The sequence below is a fragment of the Equus asinus genome, chromosome 9, assembly GCF_041296235.1.
Source record: "Equus asinus isolate D_3611 breed Donkey chromosome 9, EquAss-T2T_v2, whole genome shotgun sequence".
In the NCBI taxonomy this organism is placed as follows: domain Eukaryota; kingdom Metazoa; phylum Chordata; class Mammalia; order Perissodactyla; family Equidae; genus Equus; species Equus asinus.
In genome coordinates, this window is record NC_091798.1 from 10,898,277 (window position 1) to 10,916,608 (window position 18,332).

Below are 18,332 nucleotides of genomic sequence, written 5' to 3' on the forward strand. Positions count from 1 at the left end.
AAGAAATCTCAAAAGCATTAAGTAGAAGCAGTCAGATTGAAAAGACAACACATTCTATGATTGCATTTATATGAAATTCCAGAAAAGACAAAACTATAGTGATAGAAAGCAAATCAGTCATTGGAGCCAGGCGTGAAAGGGGCATGAGGGAACTTTCTGCAGTAAGGGAGGAAATGTTCCACATCATGAGTGTAGAGGTGGGAGATGACTGCATACCTTTGTCAAAACTAAAAGTTGGGTGAATTCTAGTTTATGTAAATTATACCTCAATAAAGCTAACTTTTAAAAGAAGTGTTTATAAAATACTGTAAAACGACAAAGAGAGTACTATCATCTCTACCTGGGAAACACTGGGAAAGCTTCAGGAAAAGGTGAGATTTGAATTGGATCTCATCACAGAACAATTTTAAGGTACATAAGAAGTAGAAAACAGCATATAAGTAGTCTTATTCTGCATTGTAGCCTATGAGAAGTGGCGTCTCTGACTACAAAGGAAAACGCTTCATAAAAGGAAATTCATAGAGATGGATAATTAGTACTTGGACAAGTATCAAAGACAAGTTGATCTTACAAGATTTCCCAAGACGGAATCAACTGAGACATATATTGCTGTTCACAGGGGAAATAAGCAAATAGGGTGAAAGAATTTTTGTGGTTTTTTTGAATTTATAAAGCAAATGAAAAGGAAAAGCAAGAGTTAAAAAAAGGGAAAAGAAACCCAAAAGGAATAAAGGAAAGGATGGAGGCAAGGAGGTGAAATACAGGCAAGGGACACACTACGTCAGAATCAAAGGTACCTTGGTACCAGCAGATTAGAAGAGAGAAGAAGGAGGGAGGTGTGTCAGACTTTAACGAGGGACTAAAAGAAAAACTAAAAACTAGGGGAAAAGAGATCAACGAAACCCAGAGCTACAGAGAAAAGAGATGGGAGACCTGACAGTATAGAGCAAGCCCAGGAGAATGAGGACAAGGGCAAAGTAAAAATGTTCTTTCCTCCTAAACCTCACAAAGTAATCACCTCCTCTTCCATCTACCCCGCTCCCCACGCCTCTGCCTTAGTTGAAGCCTCCTCATACCAACCTGACCCCACACATCTTGTATACATTTTACACCTTGCTGACTGGACTAGAATGCTTCCTTCACTATCCTTCAAAACCCAGTTCAAGTGCCACCTTTCTGTGACCCTTCTCCAACTTTCCCATGCAGAGCCAGTAGTCCCTCTTCCACATTTTCAGAACATTTTGTTCTAAATAGTATCATAATGTTGAACTGCAACGTCTGTCTGCTCTACTAGTCTACGCACAACTCCAGTGGAGGCTCCAACAGTAAGGACGAAAACCCTTACTAAAAAGCAGTTGAAAAAACTGCGGAGTCTGCCTCATCTTATACCACGCTAGCAGAATGCTAGAAGCCCTGCTGCTTTAAGGGATTCGTCAACGAATCTTTTGAACCAAAGTACATCCACCCTATCCCTATATCCTCCCCCTACCATCAAGGACCTTTTCTTACGTTTTATTTTTGTAATGCTTTAAACTTCTCTGTGAATGGCAATCATATAAGAGAGAAGAAGGCAAACTGCATCAGGAACGGTATGTAGCAGTCAAAGAAGGGACTTGCTCAATAAAATAAAAGGAGCACCTTAAACTCTCAAAGAAAGAAGATTATACTGAAGAAAATCAGAGTACAAGAGTCTGAAGGACAAGAAATCAGCAAGCTCGTGAAGCTTTCATGGGAAACTGTCAAAGCCAACAATACCCAAAGATAAACGAGTAAAAATATAACTTTGTAACAGAAGATGTAAAAGTGGTTTTGATGTTAAAAGGACAGAATGATGGGATGACAGAGTTGCTGGGAATTAGTAGGGAGAAGAATAGTTTAGAAAGCTGTTTAGGGAGGAGAGCTCCCATACAGATTTTGGAAGAGAGGTCATTAACTAGAGAAAAGGCACACACGGCTTGGCTGGCGGTGGAACAGGATTGTACAAAGTATGACGGCAGCCCCCTGCATCAAACTCTCTCAAGTACAGCCCTTCCCACTGGAGTGAAGTAGACTCATCAGGAAGAATGATTTTACCAAAAATCATTTGCTTCCCCCCAAAAAAAGACCCTTCTATACCCATGAACAATTATCCCAAACCTCCAAGAAATAAGAGGTTCCACTCACATTTGCCAAACACCCAGAGATCAAGTGTGCCAAGAGCTAATGACAAATCCAAAGGACAAAGCACAACTTTTTTCGTGCCTGGAAGGAATATTCAACAAGTCTAACTAATGGAATGTATCTGAAAACAAATTAACAAAAGAATGCAAGGGACTTTCAGACATCATGAAAATAGCTTCTCACACACACAGAAATAGCTTCTCTATAAACTTTCTTAAAAGAAAGGGTCAATTTTAAAATGAACGTTTCTTGCTCAGATGGTTATTAATTCCTCCCTTCCAACTAAGAAAAGCCCAACATCTCTACTAATAGTAGACTGACTTTGTTACCTTCCAGATAAGCAGCTTTCAGCAATTCACTCATTTATTTAAACAGTTCAGAGGCACTAAAAGGATTCAGGCACAGTGTGAGGCACTGGGAATACAGAAATAAGAGGCACACTCTGACCTCAAGTTGCTCACTACTAAATGGATAGAGAAATACTGTAGAGTGGGGCAAATGCTAATAAAGATAAACTGAGAGGCAATTAAGCTAAGAGAAAAAAAATCAAATCCAGATTTGAGAGGTAGTTCCAAGTAGCCCGAAGTATTAGCATATTCAAAGCACAAAAGCTTGAGAACACAATAACTAATAATTTCCCAATATCCCTCTATGAGGTAGAAAACATCATTAATCCCTACTAGTACAAATTAATAAACTGAAATGCCCATGCTCACCCAGCCAAACAGTAGGTTAACCAGAACCAGAAACAAGATCACCAGCCCCGTGACGCCTTCCAGTTTTAAGAGGTCAATATATTCTCCTTTCTAAACTTTCATGCTTGCACTTGAAATCTAGTTTAAGTCAACAAAACTGGTGAAATACCACATAAAAACACAGCAAAAAGCTACCCACAAAAAAATTAAGTATTTGCCTGCATAATATTTTTAGGTTATAGCATCTCTGCTTCAGTGGGCACTTAGCACCACTTGACATTTTCTGAGGACAGGGAGGGGCGGCAACCTGCTATCTTTTGAGTCTTGTTTGAAAAAATATCCTACCTTATCTAGGTAATTCTATAAACATTTCAGGCAATGGCACAATCAATGTGGGCTTCCAAATTAAACGTCTCTAAGAGCTATGTGTGTTGACTAATCACTTGACTAACATCTCTCGAAACAGATGTACACAGTTTGATTAGGAAAGATATGCTAAAAGCACTTTTAAACCTAAACAGGACCATAAGTTTGAATATATTAAGGTTCTTAAGTATCATATCTTAAAGCCAAAGTCTTTTCAATCAGAACGCATCTCTAAAATAAACAGGACTTAATATTCTAACATTTGCTTTAAACAGTTTTTCAGGAGAACATCTATTTGTAAATGAAATAAAAATCTAGAATACAACGTTGCCATGTGCTCTTACTCTAAAAACTCTTCAAGGCAAGAGATATGTACATTCTGCAAGTGCTCAAATATTACCTTAAGGAAATGTGTGTATATTCTGCAATATCTTAACATCTAAGTACTTAAAACCCAATGACTGATGTCCTGGAACAGGGCTGACAAACTACAGCCTTCGACCATAGCCTGTTCTTATATATAAAGTTTTATTGGAATATAGCCCAAACATACTGAGTATGGCTGTTTTCATGCTACAATTTCTAGAGCTGAGTAGTTGTGACAGAGACTATACGACCGACAAGTCTAAATACTTACTACTTGACCCTGTACAGAATAAGTCTGTTGACCTCTATCACAGAATCATCAGAACCAATGATCTGACAAATTTATGTCTAGCCTAAGAGTTTATCTGCCCTGCAAGATGAACTACTGCATACGGTGAAAGAGAATTCTTACCACAAATATCCAACTACAAACCCACATAGAAACAAACCTCTGCTGATTCATTCAAAGTCATATAATTGTCAATCTTGACTAAAAACTAAACTTTAAAGGCAAAAGGTGAATTCAGTTCTCTTAATCTTTTCAAAATTGTGCTACGTTAATAGAAAAAACATACAAGCTCATTGTACTTTTACTGTCACTTGTATTTAGTTCACCAGCACCAGGAACCATACTAGTTATTCCCTTACTCTTTAACACTGGCATCCAAGAACCCACACACCATGAACTAGTAAACTAAATAGGACACAGTCTTTGTAAAAGTTTGTCTTCACCTGCCATAACAGATAGAGAATGGGATGTTAAGTGGAGCATCCAAAGTCTCTTCTTCTGGATCTATTCAGCCTCTTCTACGCTTACTAGCCTAAAAATTCCAAAGCTGCCGTATCAGTCATATAAAAGAATTTCACTCAAATAAGTCCTGTTGGATCTATTTGCCATTCCCAGAATAAGAGGAAAAATGAGCTATTATTTTCATTTGCTGCAAAAGTTGTATTTAAGAACTGAAGTCTATCAAATTATCAGGGACTATGTTTTTACATATCATTCTTAACAGAACTGTCAGTCAATCATATCACGTCAAATTAATAAAGAAATCGACAAATCATTTATTTACCAATTATTATTTTTCCCTAGTTAACAAAATAGGAGATAACGCAAATTTCTAAATAAATATAGTCAACTTGAATAGCCTCTGCATGCTACAGCTAAGGCGTGTTCCTACCCTAAGTGCTTAACCAAAGATGCATCAAAAGCCTGATACCCTTGACAATATCAACGCAATCACAGGTTGTAATCGGATGTTAACATAAAGCTAAACTAAGCATTTAATAAGGCTAACATGATGCCAAAATAATCACAAAACAAAGTAAAACAAGTGATTTTCTATTCACCCACGTCCACCCTCATCTTTGGTGTTTCTCCTAGCTATTTTGGGTTAAAAGAAAACGAGAAAAAAAAATTTAGAAGTACAATCAAGTGACAGTTTATCACAGCTCATAAGATTTACACAAAGGTCTTATGTTCTGCTTTTTTTAAAAGAAATAAGTCAGATCTTGATCCTATCTCTCACCTGCAGGGTATTCGCAAGACAAAATCCTAAAGAACCTTCAAACTTAAATAATTTTCTCAAGGCTCAGTTTTCTCAAGTTGATTTACGTTCGCTACCAGTTTACACGAGCAGTAGGGGCAAATCACTACTAAGACTAGGGCAAGCACAGAGGCCTGATCTTTAGAAGGTATTCTGATGAAAACATGGAAACCCCGCCCAGCCCTTAACTTTCTCGGCTTTTCTAGTCTTGGTTTTCTCCGTGCAAAATCCAGAAAAGCAGAACTTCCTCCTCACTGCCTGCCTCTATCTGAGGCCTGGTGCAGAAATTCAGACCGCTAGTTATCCAAGTACCTTCTTAAGGTAGTCTTAAGGCTCAAGCCCGCTCAGAAACAGCAGAAAGGTTTGCTTTCTCGGGTTAAAGGAGGGCAATTACAGGGTTTGGCGGCTGGGTTTGTCAGGAAGCGTAGGGCCGAGAAAGAGGGAGAATCCAGAGACTGAGCTTCATCTAGTCCCAGGAACCACCCCCAGGGGCGGCTAGACTGCCCTCGGTACTTCCCTGCCTCCTCTGCTCGGGTGGGGAGAGCGCTGGGTCGGGGTCAGGCTCCCCTGTGCTACTTCCTGGTCCGATCGGACTCGCCTTCGGACACCCGAAACGCCCCCGGCCCGGCTCCCTCGCCCTTTGCCCTGTCTCCTCCCCTCTCAGTGACCCACCACCATAGGTCCCCTCCCATCTAACATGGCCGCCCCACCCGGCCCACCCCCGGCACAGCCTAACCAATTGGGGGCCCGCGGCACCGCCTCCCCCACGTCCATTGGCGTGGCAGCCTCCGCCAGCCTGCCCCATTGGGCAGCATCGCCTGCCACTCCGCTCCGAGGGCTCCGCCTACGAGCCGCTTCAAGCTGCTTTGAGAAGACATATAAACAAATCCCGGGAGGGAGGCCCCTCTCGCCTGTCGCTGGGGCGGGGACGGGAAGGGGGAGCGGCTACCCCCGAGACACCCCTGCCTGGACCCCCCCAACCCCAGCCCGCGCCTCCTCGTCTCCTGCCAGCCCGGGTCCAACCTTCGTGGCCCCGGCCCTTCCTCACACGCCCCTCTCTCTCCTCCTCCCCCGCCAGCCTCGCCTCCCCTCCCTTCCCCGGCCCCTCCCACCCGCTCGCTTCTCTGACAGGCCGGTTGCCGGCAGCCACGGCCCCGGGCTCGGAGGCAGCGGTGAAGGGCCCAGCCTGGCAGGGCGGACGCCCGGCGCTGCCCACCCCTGGCCTAGCCTGCCGCCCGCCCGTGGGTCCCCTCCACCGCCGCCCCGCGCTTTTATATAACCGTCCCAGGCCGGGGGTGGGGGAGGGGACCGGAGCCCCCGTGACCGGCAGGCGGCAGCCTGCGGCCCGCGCGCCCCCAGACTCGGCCCTGGTCCCGGCCCCCGCCCCGCGCCGGCCCGGCCCAGAGCCCCGGCGCTGCTGCCTCCTAGGCCAGCGGCCCTCCTCCGCCCCCCGCCCGGCTCGTTCCCCAGCCCAGGCCCCTGGGGCACCCGGCGGCAGGCAACGGGGCTCACCTGTGGGTGTGGGGGCGGCTCAGGGTCTGGGTCCGGTTCCGCTGCAGGGGCCGCGGCCCCTCTCCATGCTGCCTCGGGTTTGTTTTGTTTATGTCCTTCCTGACGGGTTCCCGGAAATCGCGTGACTCGCCCCCCTCACGTGGGCCGCGGCGAGGAGGAGGAGGGAGGCGGGGGCCCGCCGGCCTTGGGCCAATCGCGAGGCGTTCTGCATCCCGGCCAATCAGGAGCTCGGCCCGGCAGGGCACCCCTGTCACATGACACCGGAGGGGCGGGTTGCCGGGAAAAACCAGGAAGAGGGGGCGGAGCGGGGGCTCGGCGCCTGCCACTGCGGCGTGGGCGTGGGCCGTCTGTGATACGGGGCCGCGCTCACGTTTGTAGAGAACGTTCGTTTACAAAGGTTTTCACGTCTAGCACTTTATCTGATCTACAGCTGCGCGGTGAGGCCTGACGTGTCCGAATGCCCATCTTACAGTTTACGTTCACTGAAAATTGCAGGGGGCTACGGGGACAGAGGGCGTTAACTTCGGAGGCGGAGTGTATCAACCTTCTGTTTCATGAATGTCCTCCCCATCTGAACCTCTTAATTCACTGAGAGGCTGACCTTGCCTTCAGTCGTTCGTTTGTTCATTCATTTATTCAACTAATATTTATTGCGCACGTATGCCCTCACACTGGGATCAATCAGATTGCACGCACCTTTAAGACAGAGAAGACCGGTACACAACTGTACAGACAATGCTGCTAGAAGCGCCTAGACAAACAAGCCTTCGTAACACATGGGCCTGAGGTTTTCTTGTGCTCCCTAATCCTGTTAATAGCAACAACGACCCTTTATTGTTGACCGTATACTATGTGTGGGCTTATCTCAGTTAGTTATCCCTACAAGTGCCCACAATGGTAATATACCAGTTTTTCAGACGGGGAGACTAAGGCTCAGACGGGTTATGTTACTTGCTCAAGGTCAGGCAGCTAGTAAATGACCCAACTGGAGAACCCAGGACTGTTATCACAGCCTGTGCTTCCAGACTGTTCTTTATACTTCTTAAGGGCACGGAACTTACCTTCTGAGCACAGAACAGAAATCTGATTTTAGTAAGCATAGAGAAAGGAGGATTGGGGAACAGAATTGCTTGGCCAGATTCCTTTAGGGTTTCAGTTTTCTCTTAGGAGTAATTGCCTTTGAAAACGTGGCTCCTGTTTTCACAGATCTAGGGGAGTAGTATAATGTCAATGTCAAAACCGCGGACTTTGGAATCAGAAAGACTTTTCTAGATCGTAAGTTTCAAGAGGGCAGGGACTAGCAGTGTTGTTCAGCCTCTACCTTTCATGCCGGGCACAGAGGCAGTCATTAAATACTGGTTAAATAACAACCTGGATTTGAATCCTTGCTCTACCACGTGTGAAGCAGCACAAATTATTGAACCTCTATGAGGCTCATCTTAAGTACCCTGTAGGGTTGATGTGAGAATTGAGTGAAAAAATTCACAGAGCACTATGGTAAGTCCTTCACATGTAGCGAGCACTTAGTGAATGGTGGTGGTATTCAGTTGTTCAAGGACATCATTTAGAAGATCTACTGTAGACTAAATAGCAAGTAAGGATAACTCTAGACTTTAGCAGTTTAACAGCCACTAAAATAATGCTTTTGTACACAACATTAATAGGTAGGTATATGTAGATACCTCAGAGGAAAGTAAAAGCAAATCTCATCTCTCTATCCTTCACAACACCTTAGGGTCTCAGTACCCAATGAAGGAATGAGTATTTTCCCTACTGCACAGGAAGTAGCAGGATTGTAATTATTTTCTTTTTTTAGTCTAACATACCATATTCTAATTTTCCACATAAACCGGAGTTTAAAATTGAAACTCCAATAGAAAAACTACCTTGGGAAGTTTGAGCAGGGTTCCTCTCACTTGTTCATATGACACTGATACATTAAGTCTCCATGGAATACATCACAGACTATCTTCTCTTGTAATACTATATTTGGAAAAACTCCACCAGATGGTTATTTCTTCCACTGCCCTCTGGACACAGGCATTTTCATTGCCTCGGCTGGGCAACAGTTCCTTGGGATCAAGGAGCAGCCCGATTCTTCTCCTAGCACGAGGCTCTGCCCGTGGACAGCGCTTACTAATGAATTACATTGGATTCCCGCCTTTGCATCTTTCGTTGTCTTGGAAAGGACAGAGTTTTGGCTAACAGAGACCTTTCCATCAAGGTTTGTGAATGACTATATCCTGCTCTGAAGTGAATGAAATCACTGACTGCTAATTGATTTGTGTTTCCCTGGGTGTTCTCCTGCCAGATTGTGCCACAGTCACAGTTGGCAGGAAGTTGGGACTCTGGAATAGCATTGGCTTGAGGTTCGGGAGGCTCTTCTTGTTCTAGCCACAGAGTAGTCACCACCTGCCATCGCCACTTCCAAAGTGCTTAAATTTGCTCCTGCAGCATCATGTACATACTGGGATAGCCGCAGTCAGAAAAACATGTTTTACCAAACGTGAGACAATGGGGGGAAACAAAGCAGTACTTAGGATTCCATTGAATTCTTAAAAGTAAATTATTTATTTTTTGATTAGGTAACATATACATGGTAGAAAATTCAAAAGACATAAAAAGGTATTCAGTGAATATTAAATCTCCCTCCTACCCCTGTTTCCTGGCGACTCATTTCTCCTTCTCAGAAGCAACCAGTTACCCATGCTCTGTGTGTCCTTCTAGAAATATTCTTTGTATATGCAGACATTTCACCCACTTTAACTATTAAACATTTTAAACCTTGATGTATTTGGAACACTGTTCTTGGAGCCAAGACCCCAATTTGAGCTGTACCACCAACTATGAGATCCAGGGTGAGGGGCTGGATCTGTCTGGGTTCCAATTTCTTTACCATAAGGAATCTGGACTAGAACTGGATGTTCTCTGTGATCCTTCTAACTTTAACATTCAGTTCTCCTGAAAAAATTAAAACAGTTGCCACAGGTCCTCACTTTCCTTATAACCTAGAGTTTGCACAGTGTATAATTCTTCATTAGAGCACAGACTGAGCCCTGCCTGCGGATCATGTGTATGTCTTCTAAATGAGTGTTATCCTTTCGAGTCCAAGTGTTTTCTTTCCCAATCCCTCTGGACCTGTGTGATATGTTAAGATCTCACAGCTTCAGAAGTGAGATTAATTAACTCAAAGCTGGAAAATCTCCAGGAAAAGCTGTGTCCTTCTGACACTTTTAAAACCCAATTTTCTTCCTGGGAAGACTGGAGCATTGCTGAGGGTAAATCTAAAAGAGATACTAATTGATGGTTGGCAATTGGCAGCGATCCCTCACTCACTTCTCCTAAAAAATATTCTTTGGGAGAAGAAGAAAGATTAGGTCCTCCCATTGCCTTAACCTCTCAATAGGATGCAGTGTTCTTTATGTAACAGCTCTGAGCTTTGGTTTCTTACTTCTCCCAGAAAGCACCAAGTTCAGTTCCGAATGCCCTTCCCTAGTCTATCATTTACTTATTTACCCTGATTCCTCACTCCCCATGCCCAGAACCAGGCCTGCCATGGGATAGGAACTTAATAACCGCTTGCGGTCTGAATGCACAGATTAACATCCAAATCCTGCCCATCCTCCATGGCTCAGGATCCCACATCGTATGAAGTCTATTTCTACCGTGTCTATTTCTGCCCTCATTAATCTCCTTTCCTCTCCCACCCAACTGAGCACTTAATATAGTTATTGTTTTGTATTATTTATATTATGTGTGTCGATATTTCCTTGACTAAATCAAGTGGCATAAACTCTGACATATCCTTGAATTATGCAGAATGCTTGGCACATCATTAGACAGCATAGTCAAGCCTGTGTTTAGTGATGAGTGGGGAAGGGAAAGGAGAGAAATAAAGAGACTGACACTTGTTGAGTGCCTAATGTGTACGTGAAGACACAGTCCTTGCCCCAGAAGAACTCAGAACCTGGTGAAAAAGACTGACATGGAAAGCTGAAGGTAGAGCAATAGAGTTTCTAAGAGGGGCGGCCCTGGGGCAGCTGTTCTGAACATGATACGTCTGTGTTTCAGGGCCACTTTCTTGCTAACTTACTTGGGCAAGTTACCAACCCATCTGTTTTTTGATTTGTCATAACCTACCTCACAGGTTGATTTTGAGGATTAAACGCAGGACCTGACAGTGTTGGCTCCTCCGCCTCCTCCTCCAGTCAGGAGTGTGACTGGAGGCTTCCTAGGAGAAGCAGCAGCAGAGAAGGGCGACGGGCATGGCAAGAGGAGGCAGCAAGCGGCTCAGACCGTGTGATGACTCTGTTATCTTCCAAAGCAGCATTCCTGTCCAGATTGTTTTGTCTGTTTCACCAAGACTGAAAACTTCTAGGACAACTAATGTGGTTTTTTGTGGTTTGGTTTGGTTTGGTTTTTTTGTCAGCACTGAGCTGAACATACACCGTTAGTATTAGCAACTCTAACTGATAGCAAACCAGGAAGCCAGGGGGTGAGAACAATCCAGTATTTGTTGTAGGAATGACTCCCAAAGGACAGGTACAATGAGACATTCTTGTTGGGGAGGCCAGAAGTAGGACGATAAAAACAGAAAGTGGAGGACTAGGCTGATAAGAAGCAGGAACCAAGACCTGTAGGCGTGATAAGAGTTTGTCCAACTACAGACAGAGGCACACTCCAGAAGACCCAACCTCGTGTCAAACTGTGAAGTGAGATTTCCAAATACAGGAAGTAACAGTCCAGAGAGGTTGCTAAAGGAAAGAAATAATAATAAAAAGTTCAGAGAATTGAGGGTGAAGTGAGGAGGTCCTGTATATCCAAGGTTTTTCCCCCCACAAATCCATGAGGTCATAAATTTCCCTCTTGCTACAGCAAAACCAAGGATAGTACCTACCCGTTTTGAGTTTTCATCCTGTTTGCACAAGGCGCAGCCCCAGAGTGAGATGTGTAAACTAAATGGGTGCAATGTTCTGCACCTGCATTCACACTCCAGTCACTGTGAGACAGAGAGCACATGAACGAAGCTGAATGCCAACTGTCGATTCTGTCCCGTGAGGAGGAGCAGCGCCAGGAGGAGGCCTCGCTACGCAGACCCCGTAACTCAGCACCTACCCCGAGGGCACCTGCTCCCTGCCAACCTGGGCGTGCCCCCATTGCTCAGGCTCCAGCCAGAAGGTTTCTGGCTGCAGGAGTCCCGGTGAGCTGGCTACAGCTCTTTCCTGGTGCCCCTACACCAGATGCTTGACATGAGGGGGCTTCTTGTCCACTTACCCAATTGCCTCTTTCCAGCTTGGCAAAAGAGGAAGTCACCTTTGGGAAAACTGGGAGCAGTGGTGGGAATTGAAGTGGGATTAGGACAAAGTAGGGGGCCGTTCTCTCCTCCTCACAAAGCAAGTAACAACAGGTTTAGGCTCCCGTAAACACCACAGAAGGGAGGGCCGGGTGGGTGGTTTCTTTTCTCCTCTCTAGGTGGGGCACAGACAAGTTGGGAGCATTAGAAAGGGGAAATGTGCAATGCTGCTCTTTACCCTGCCCCAACCCAGTTACAGTCTGATGAAGGGTAAAGCAACAAATGGAAAGTCCTTAGGGCCCGGCACATAACAAGCACTAGGAAAAGGTTAGCTACTGTTGTCATTATTACTAACAATGGTTCTGAACTTTTCTTGGGGTCTGATGAAAGCCATAGACTTACTTGCTCCCCAGAAAAATGTACACAAGTATCCACACACCTAATTTTGCAGGCGACTTCAGAGGGTGTGCAGGTGTTTGTGTAATACCCTGATCAGGACCTGCTGCGGTCAGAGGGACACACTCCAGTGTGCAGGAACAGCCGCCTAATCTGGAGGTCCAAGAGCACAGTGAAAATGCAGGGACCCTCGTTCAGAAATTAAGCATTTCACGACAACAAGAGCAGAGCATTAAACCAAGTACAGGGCCCTTTTAAGCATGGGGCCCTGCGCGACTTCACAGGTCCCACACCCATGAAGCTGGCTCACCAAGACCTCAGAGCTCTTGGTCAGACAGCTGTACCTTTGCTTTAAGTAAACTCAGTATTTAGAAAATGGAATTTACAAAATGTACATTTTTTTTTTTGAGGAAGATTAGCCCTGAGCTAACTCTGCCAATCCTCCTCTTTTTGCTGAGGAAGACTAGCCTTGAGCTAACATCCATGCCCATCTTCCTCTACTTTCTATATGGGATGCCTACCACAGCATGACTTTTGCCAAGTGGTGCCATGTCCGCACCCAGATCTGAATGGGCGAACCCCAGGCTGTGGAGAAGCAGAATGTGCGCATTTAACTGCTGAGCCACGGGGCTGGCCCCACAAAATGTGCATTTGAAAGCTGGCCTCTCACAGGACTCTCAGTGAATGAACACTTATTGAGCACCTACTTTATGCAAGGTTGTAGGGAACAAATGCTTGAACAAGCCAGAGATCGTGCCCAGCAAGGCTTTTGCAGCCTTGGGGAAAAGACCTGTAAATCATACGGTGAGATGACAGAAATGAGCAAAGGTTGCTGTGGGACCCCAGAAGGGAGGAAACACCATGGAGACTCGGCGACAGCCCTGGAGCCTGAGACGAGACTCCTCTGGGTTTAAATCCCATTTCATCTACTTAGCAGTCTGTAGCCTTGTGCCTCAAATTTTTCATGTGTAAAATGGGGCTAATAATAATATTTACCAAATGTGAGGATTAAACGTGAAGCATTTAGAACAATGTCTTGCTTATGCAACTGCTACATAAGTGTTAGCTAGTATTAGCAACAGGGCTGATAACAATGAAGAAGAAAACAGCAAAAAAGAAAAAGCTGTAAAAGGGCCCTAGGATCTCAGAAATGGGAGGCGGCTTGGGTGTGGGTGAGTGAGGAAGGGCAGGCTGGAGGCCCTGTAGCCATGTCTGCTGAAGGCGCAGCAACACCTTTGGAAGGAGTGGGAGTTTGATGTATTGGAAAGACAGACTTCTGGGTGAAGTTGGGTAAGCCGCAGAAACTTTGTTGACCTCAGTGTCTCCAAATGTAAAATAGGAATCCTACCTGTCCACTAACGTCACAGGATAACGTATGTAAAAATCCGTAGTCAGCTGGAGGTGAGGGCGGTGCTGACTGCTGTGCAAGCCACACTGTTGACCATGGATCTCCTTCACAGGCGCCTCTTCATCCTTTGCCCACCCCTCCGCAGGGGCTGCTGCTCGGGTCTCCAGCCGAGATGCTTCTCTCCCCACTCTACATACTCTCTTCCTGGCCCTTTATCCACACCGACAGCTTCAGTTATCTCCATGCTGGTGCCCCACATCCCCACCTCCAGCCTGGTCCTCCTTGTCAACTTCCAGACCCATATAATGACTGCCCACTGGGTATCTCCTCGTGGATGCCTCAGGCAGCTGCAACTCCCACTGTGCATGACTGGACTCATCCGTGTGCCCCCATCTCAGGGAAGTCTCCACGGTCCACCCAGCTGGGAACCTGCGTATGATCCTGGACTCCTCTCTGTCCCTCACCCTCCAACATCCAATCATCTGTATGTGCTAATATGGCCCAATGCAGCTACTTCTCTGACCTCATTTCATTCCTATTACCATATTCCATGACACTTCTCTCTCCTGGACTCCTGCAACACCTCCACCACTGGTTGGCCTAGAACACCTCAACCACTCCTCTTTGCCTAGGTCTTACTCATCCTTTGGGTTTACCCTTAAAGGTCATTCCTTCAAGAAGCATTCCTCCACCATTAGTTTAGCATTTCTAGTGCTCTTACCCAGCAACCTTACTTCCTAAGATTCCACACCAGCTACAGCGGCGTCCGCCCACCAGGAACACCTGGGAGCTGTTTGACTGTCTTCCTGCTCAACTCTAAGCTCCAGGAGCTCAGGGGCTGAGTCTCTTGTGCTTACCATTGTTTTGAGCAGCTTACATCAGGACAGAGAATAGGGGCTGAAATACCTGTTGAATGTTGCTGAAGAACTTTTGTGGCTTGCAAAATCACACTTAGCTTCTTAACTCACGCCTCCTCAAATGCAATGCTTACTTTTACAAAACATCTGCTCTGCTTGTTCCGTTTTGGGGTGCAACCCACAGCAGTACCACACTTTGGACAGTGTAAGGAAACAATGGAAACCATGTCAAAATCCTGACTGCAATTGAAATGGAATCCTCACTTGATTCACGTGGCAGCAGTATCAGTCGCCGTGCATCCTCAGCTACTAGAATACTCTGGTTTTGGAGTTGGCATGGGGGGTGGGGAGTGGGAGTTGGGGGAAAAGGGGCGAATACATTTCACGAGGAGAGGGTTTTAACTGAAGCAGTGACACCACCTGAATGAAAGCCTTGCTTGGAGCAGTTAGGTGCGGAAGAACAGTGGGGCTTTTTCTAACCCATGTGGAACCCCAGAACAGTAACACCCCAGGCTTCCACTTTCCTGTGTGGGCAGAATTGGAATCAATGCTCCCTTTTCATTTCCCCATGCTGCCACTGTGAGCACCTATACAAAAGGAGCCCAGAGTTTTATAAGCTGAATGCTCTGCACTCGGTCCTGCACAATGGAAACAGTTAATCAGAAGTGCTGTGTGAACGCGCTGGTTTTCATTGATTCAGAATAGCTTCAGTGTTTTAATAAATCTAGCTGACTTCATTTCCCCAATCCTGAATTACTCTAAAAAGAAAAGGGTGTGTTATATAATGTTTGAAAGAAGTACTAACACTAGTCTGACATTGGTGCCCCCCAAAACACCATTTTTTTCTTGACTATAAAAGTAACACATACTCTTGATGGAAAATACACAAATTTGTAAAAGAAATAATCATTATGAACACTTTGGTCTCTTTCCTACCAGGCTTTTTTCTGTGTACATAAGAGTAAAATCCTGGGTTTTTTCTCTTAATATAATGTTCTATTATCTTTTGTTATTAAAATAACTTTTACTGTTTCTTCTTTTTACTGAAGCATTACATTTTCATTGGAGAAAATGCTGAAAAGGAAAAAAAAAATTAAATCATTTGCAGTTACCATCCAGAGGCAGTATTAATAGTCTGTTGTCTTTTCAGTTTCTTTCCTAGACATACAATCTGGAAAAATGAATTATTTCAGGCACCATGACACTTCTTTTTTTGGACGCAGCATGGCTTACGTAAGCATCTCCTTAGGTTGGGCCTCAAGGTTGCTTTCCATTAATTGTGCTATGATAAATATCCTTTACAATGGTATTTCACACTGTGTTTTTTTCCTTTGAAAATTATGAATTTTCTATAATTAATTTCATCCATTCAACACTTGAGAGGAAGTTGAAAGAAGGGAGCAAGGAGAAACGTAATCCATAACTCTTGCTCAAGAGTTCATCTCCATTTCAAATATCTTTGTTCTCCCAACAGAAGAGAGCTCTTGAATAGAGGGATGGGATGATGACACCATTCTACAATGCCTAGATATGTATTTAAAAATACAATTTAAATAAAATTAATAAAGGAGCAATTGACTCTTCAAAATTTTTGGAAGATGAAATCGAAGGCCAAATGTGCCATGAGTCTGAGCAACAATTTAAAATCTCTCAGTTCCAAATATGCATCAGCATGGCAGAACAGTCACCATTGCTAAAAAACGGGCTGGAAGAAATGGACAAATGAAGGCCACTTCTGAAGCAACACCAGAGAAAGATATAAGAAAGTACTGCTGGGTCAGGGATGAGGGCGTAGACATCACCATACATTACAGAAAACGACGACCCTCAGACTACATCTTCAGAAGCATGCCAGAAATACTCCCATTCCGGTTGGAGAGCTGGTAGAACCTGGAAGGGCAGGAAGGATGTGGTCCAGACACTTGTGCTATGATTGTTTCTAAGAGATCCCTCTCCCTGCTCAGAGTTCAGGCCTGGAGCCTGGTGCGTGCCTTTCATTTTTCTGTAACCCAAGTACAAATGACTAATCAAAAGGGAAACCAGATGTAGAAAAAAAAAATCAGCTGGCTGCTCCTCTGGGGCCTATCTTTATAGAAAAGTATTGTCAGTGGGTCCTAGAGACTTCGTCATTTCTTTGGAAAATACCCTTGTGTATTATTTTATTTTTTTTTTTTGAGGAAGATTAGCCCTGAGCTAACATCTGCTGCCAACCCTCCTCTTTTTGTTGAGGAAGACTGGCCCTGAGCTCACATCCATGCCCATCTTCTTCTACTTTATATGTGGGATGCCTGCCACAGCATGGCTTGCCAAGCGGTGCCATGTCCACAGCAGGGATCTGAACTGGCGGACCCCAGGCCACCAAAGCAGAACATGTGCACTTAACCGCTGTGCCACCGGGCTGGCCCCACCTTTGTATATTATTGTGATTTACAAAGCACCTTCACCACCACCACCTCATTTGGTCACAACCTCGTATGGCAGAAAGGGTAGGTGTTATCCCGTTTTATAGATGAAAAAATGTTGGCTCAGAAACTAAATGGTTTGCCCAAAGTTACATAGCTAGCAAGTGACAGAATAAGACTGCAAGCCTAGGGCTTCTCCTAAGCTAACGATCATCCCAGGAGGCCACATCATGTTCACCTGGACAGGCTTTAGAGGAGAAGGACATTTCCAGTATCCTTTAAGAGCTGAATGGAGCTCCTCCAGTCTGGGCCCCGGCAAGCACCAGAGCATAGGGACTGCTAAAGGAAACATGATTTGCAAGCACCCATCTCAGATATCGGGGCACGCTGTAACAAAATGGTTCAATTATCAGGGATGAGGTGAGGAGACAATGTACATCTGAGTTTACATATTAATTGCATTTAATCTTCTCAACAATTTCAAAAATGAGGAAACAAGCTCAAGGGTTAAGTGACTTCCTGGGCAAAGGGAACTTGCCGAGTTCCCTCATAGAGAGTTGCTCCCTCATTTCAACAATAGCAATGCAGCTGAGTGATGACAAAGTACCAGTACTTGGCCTTTAGGAGCTTGCAATCAATCTTTCTGGGAGGTCTTTAATCTCTAATTTGGCTAGGAAATGAGCTCCTGTCTTCTTCATAGGCTTCATGCTGATGCCATGAGGGCCTCATTAAGAGTAAGTCCCAGGAGGTTTGGAGAGAACCTTCTAGGTTCAGACTTGAGTTGCTGCCTTTTTAGGGCCTTTCACCTCCCTAGAAGGCTTACTGAACAGGATGTTCCCTGCTAGGGGACAATGAAAACCTCCCTGGCACAGCACCAGGTGCACCAGTGCTCACAGCCCTGTGTTTCCCACTGTTGTTAGCGCAGTCAACACACTAATCTTCCTTACTCCTGTCTGAAGGAATTGGCTCCCACCAATCAGCAAGCGAGCCTATGTGCAAAAGTAACGTAATTCAGTTTACTTCCCAATGTCTAATGTACATCACTCAGAGTGAATGAGAAGTACAAAAATGCATCAGTATAAAGGGACAGAATAAGCCAGAACTCAGGGACTTGGATCAGCCAGGGTCATGACCTCGGCCTTTGACTATGCCATTAAACGGGAATGTGCCAAACCATGATGGTGAAAGAGAAGCGCTCCCAGAGCTGCCCTCCAATACTGCTGCAAGCACGCCCCAGCCAGGGTCTGCTGTGCTGAACCCATGCAGGCTCCCCATCAGCTGAGGCCACACGCTGAACTCAAGACAGGCAAAGGCAACACTCAAGGGAAGCGCCACCACATTAGGGACATCATGAGGCTCAGCTTCAAAAACACAGTGGTCTGCTGGGAAG

The 18,332-nt window shown here is 45.2% G+C and overlaps 1 protein-coding gene across 5 annotated transcripts in view; it reads right to left on the reverse strand.

The window, feature by feature from the left end:
• The window catches only part of CREBRF (CREB3 regulatory factor), a 59,678-nt gene extending 52,893 nt beyond the window's left edge, over positions 1-6,785 (reverse strand). For 2 of the 5 annotated variants that reach the window (XM_070517081.1, XM_070517085.1), the window contains exon 1: positions 6,647-6,785. The gene's annotated coding sequence lies outside the window, so the exon portion shown is untranslated. Of the gene's footprint in view, positions 1-5,116; positions 5,834-6,646 lie in introns of those variants that run through there. The other 3 variants (XM_070517082.1, XM_070517084.1, XM_070517083.1) reach the window with 3 other exon arrangements.
• Positions 6,786-18,332: the final 11,547 nt, after the last annotated feature.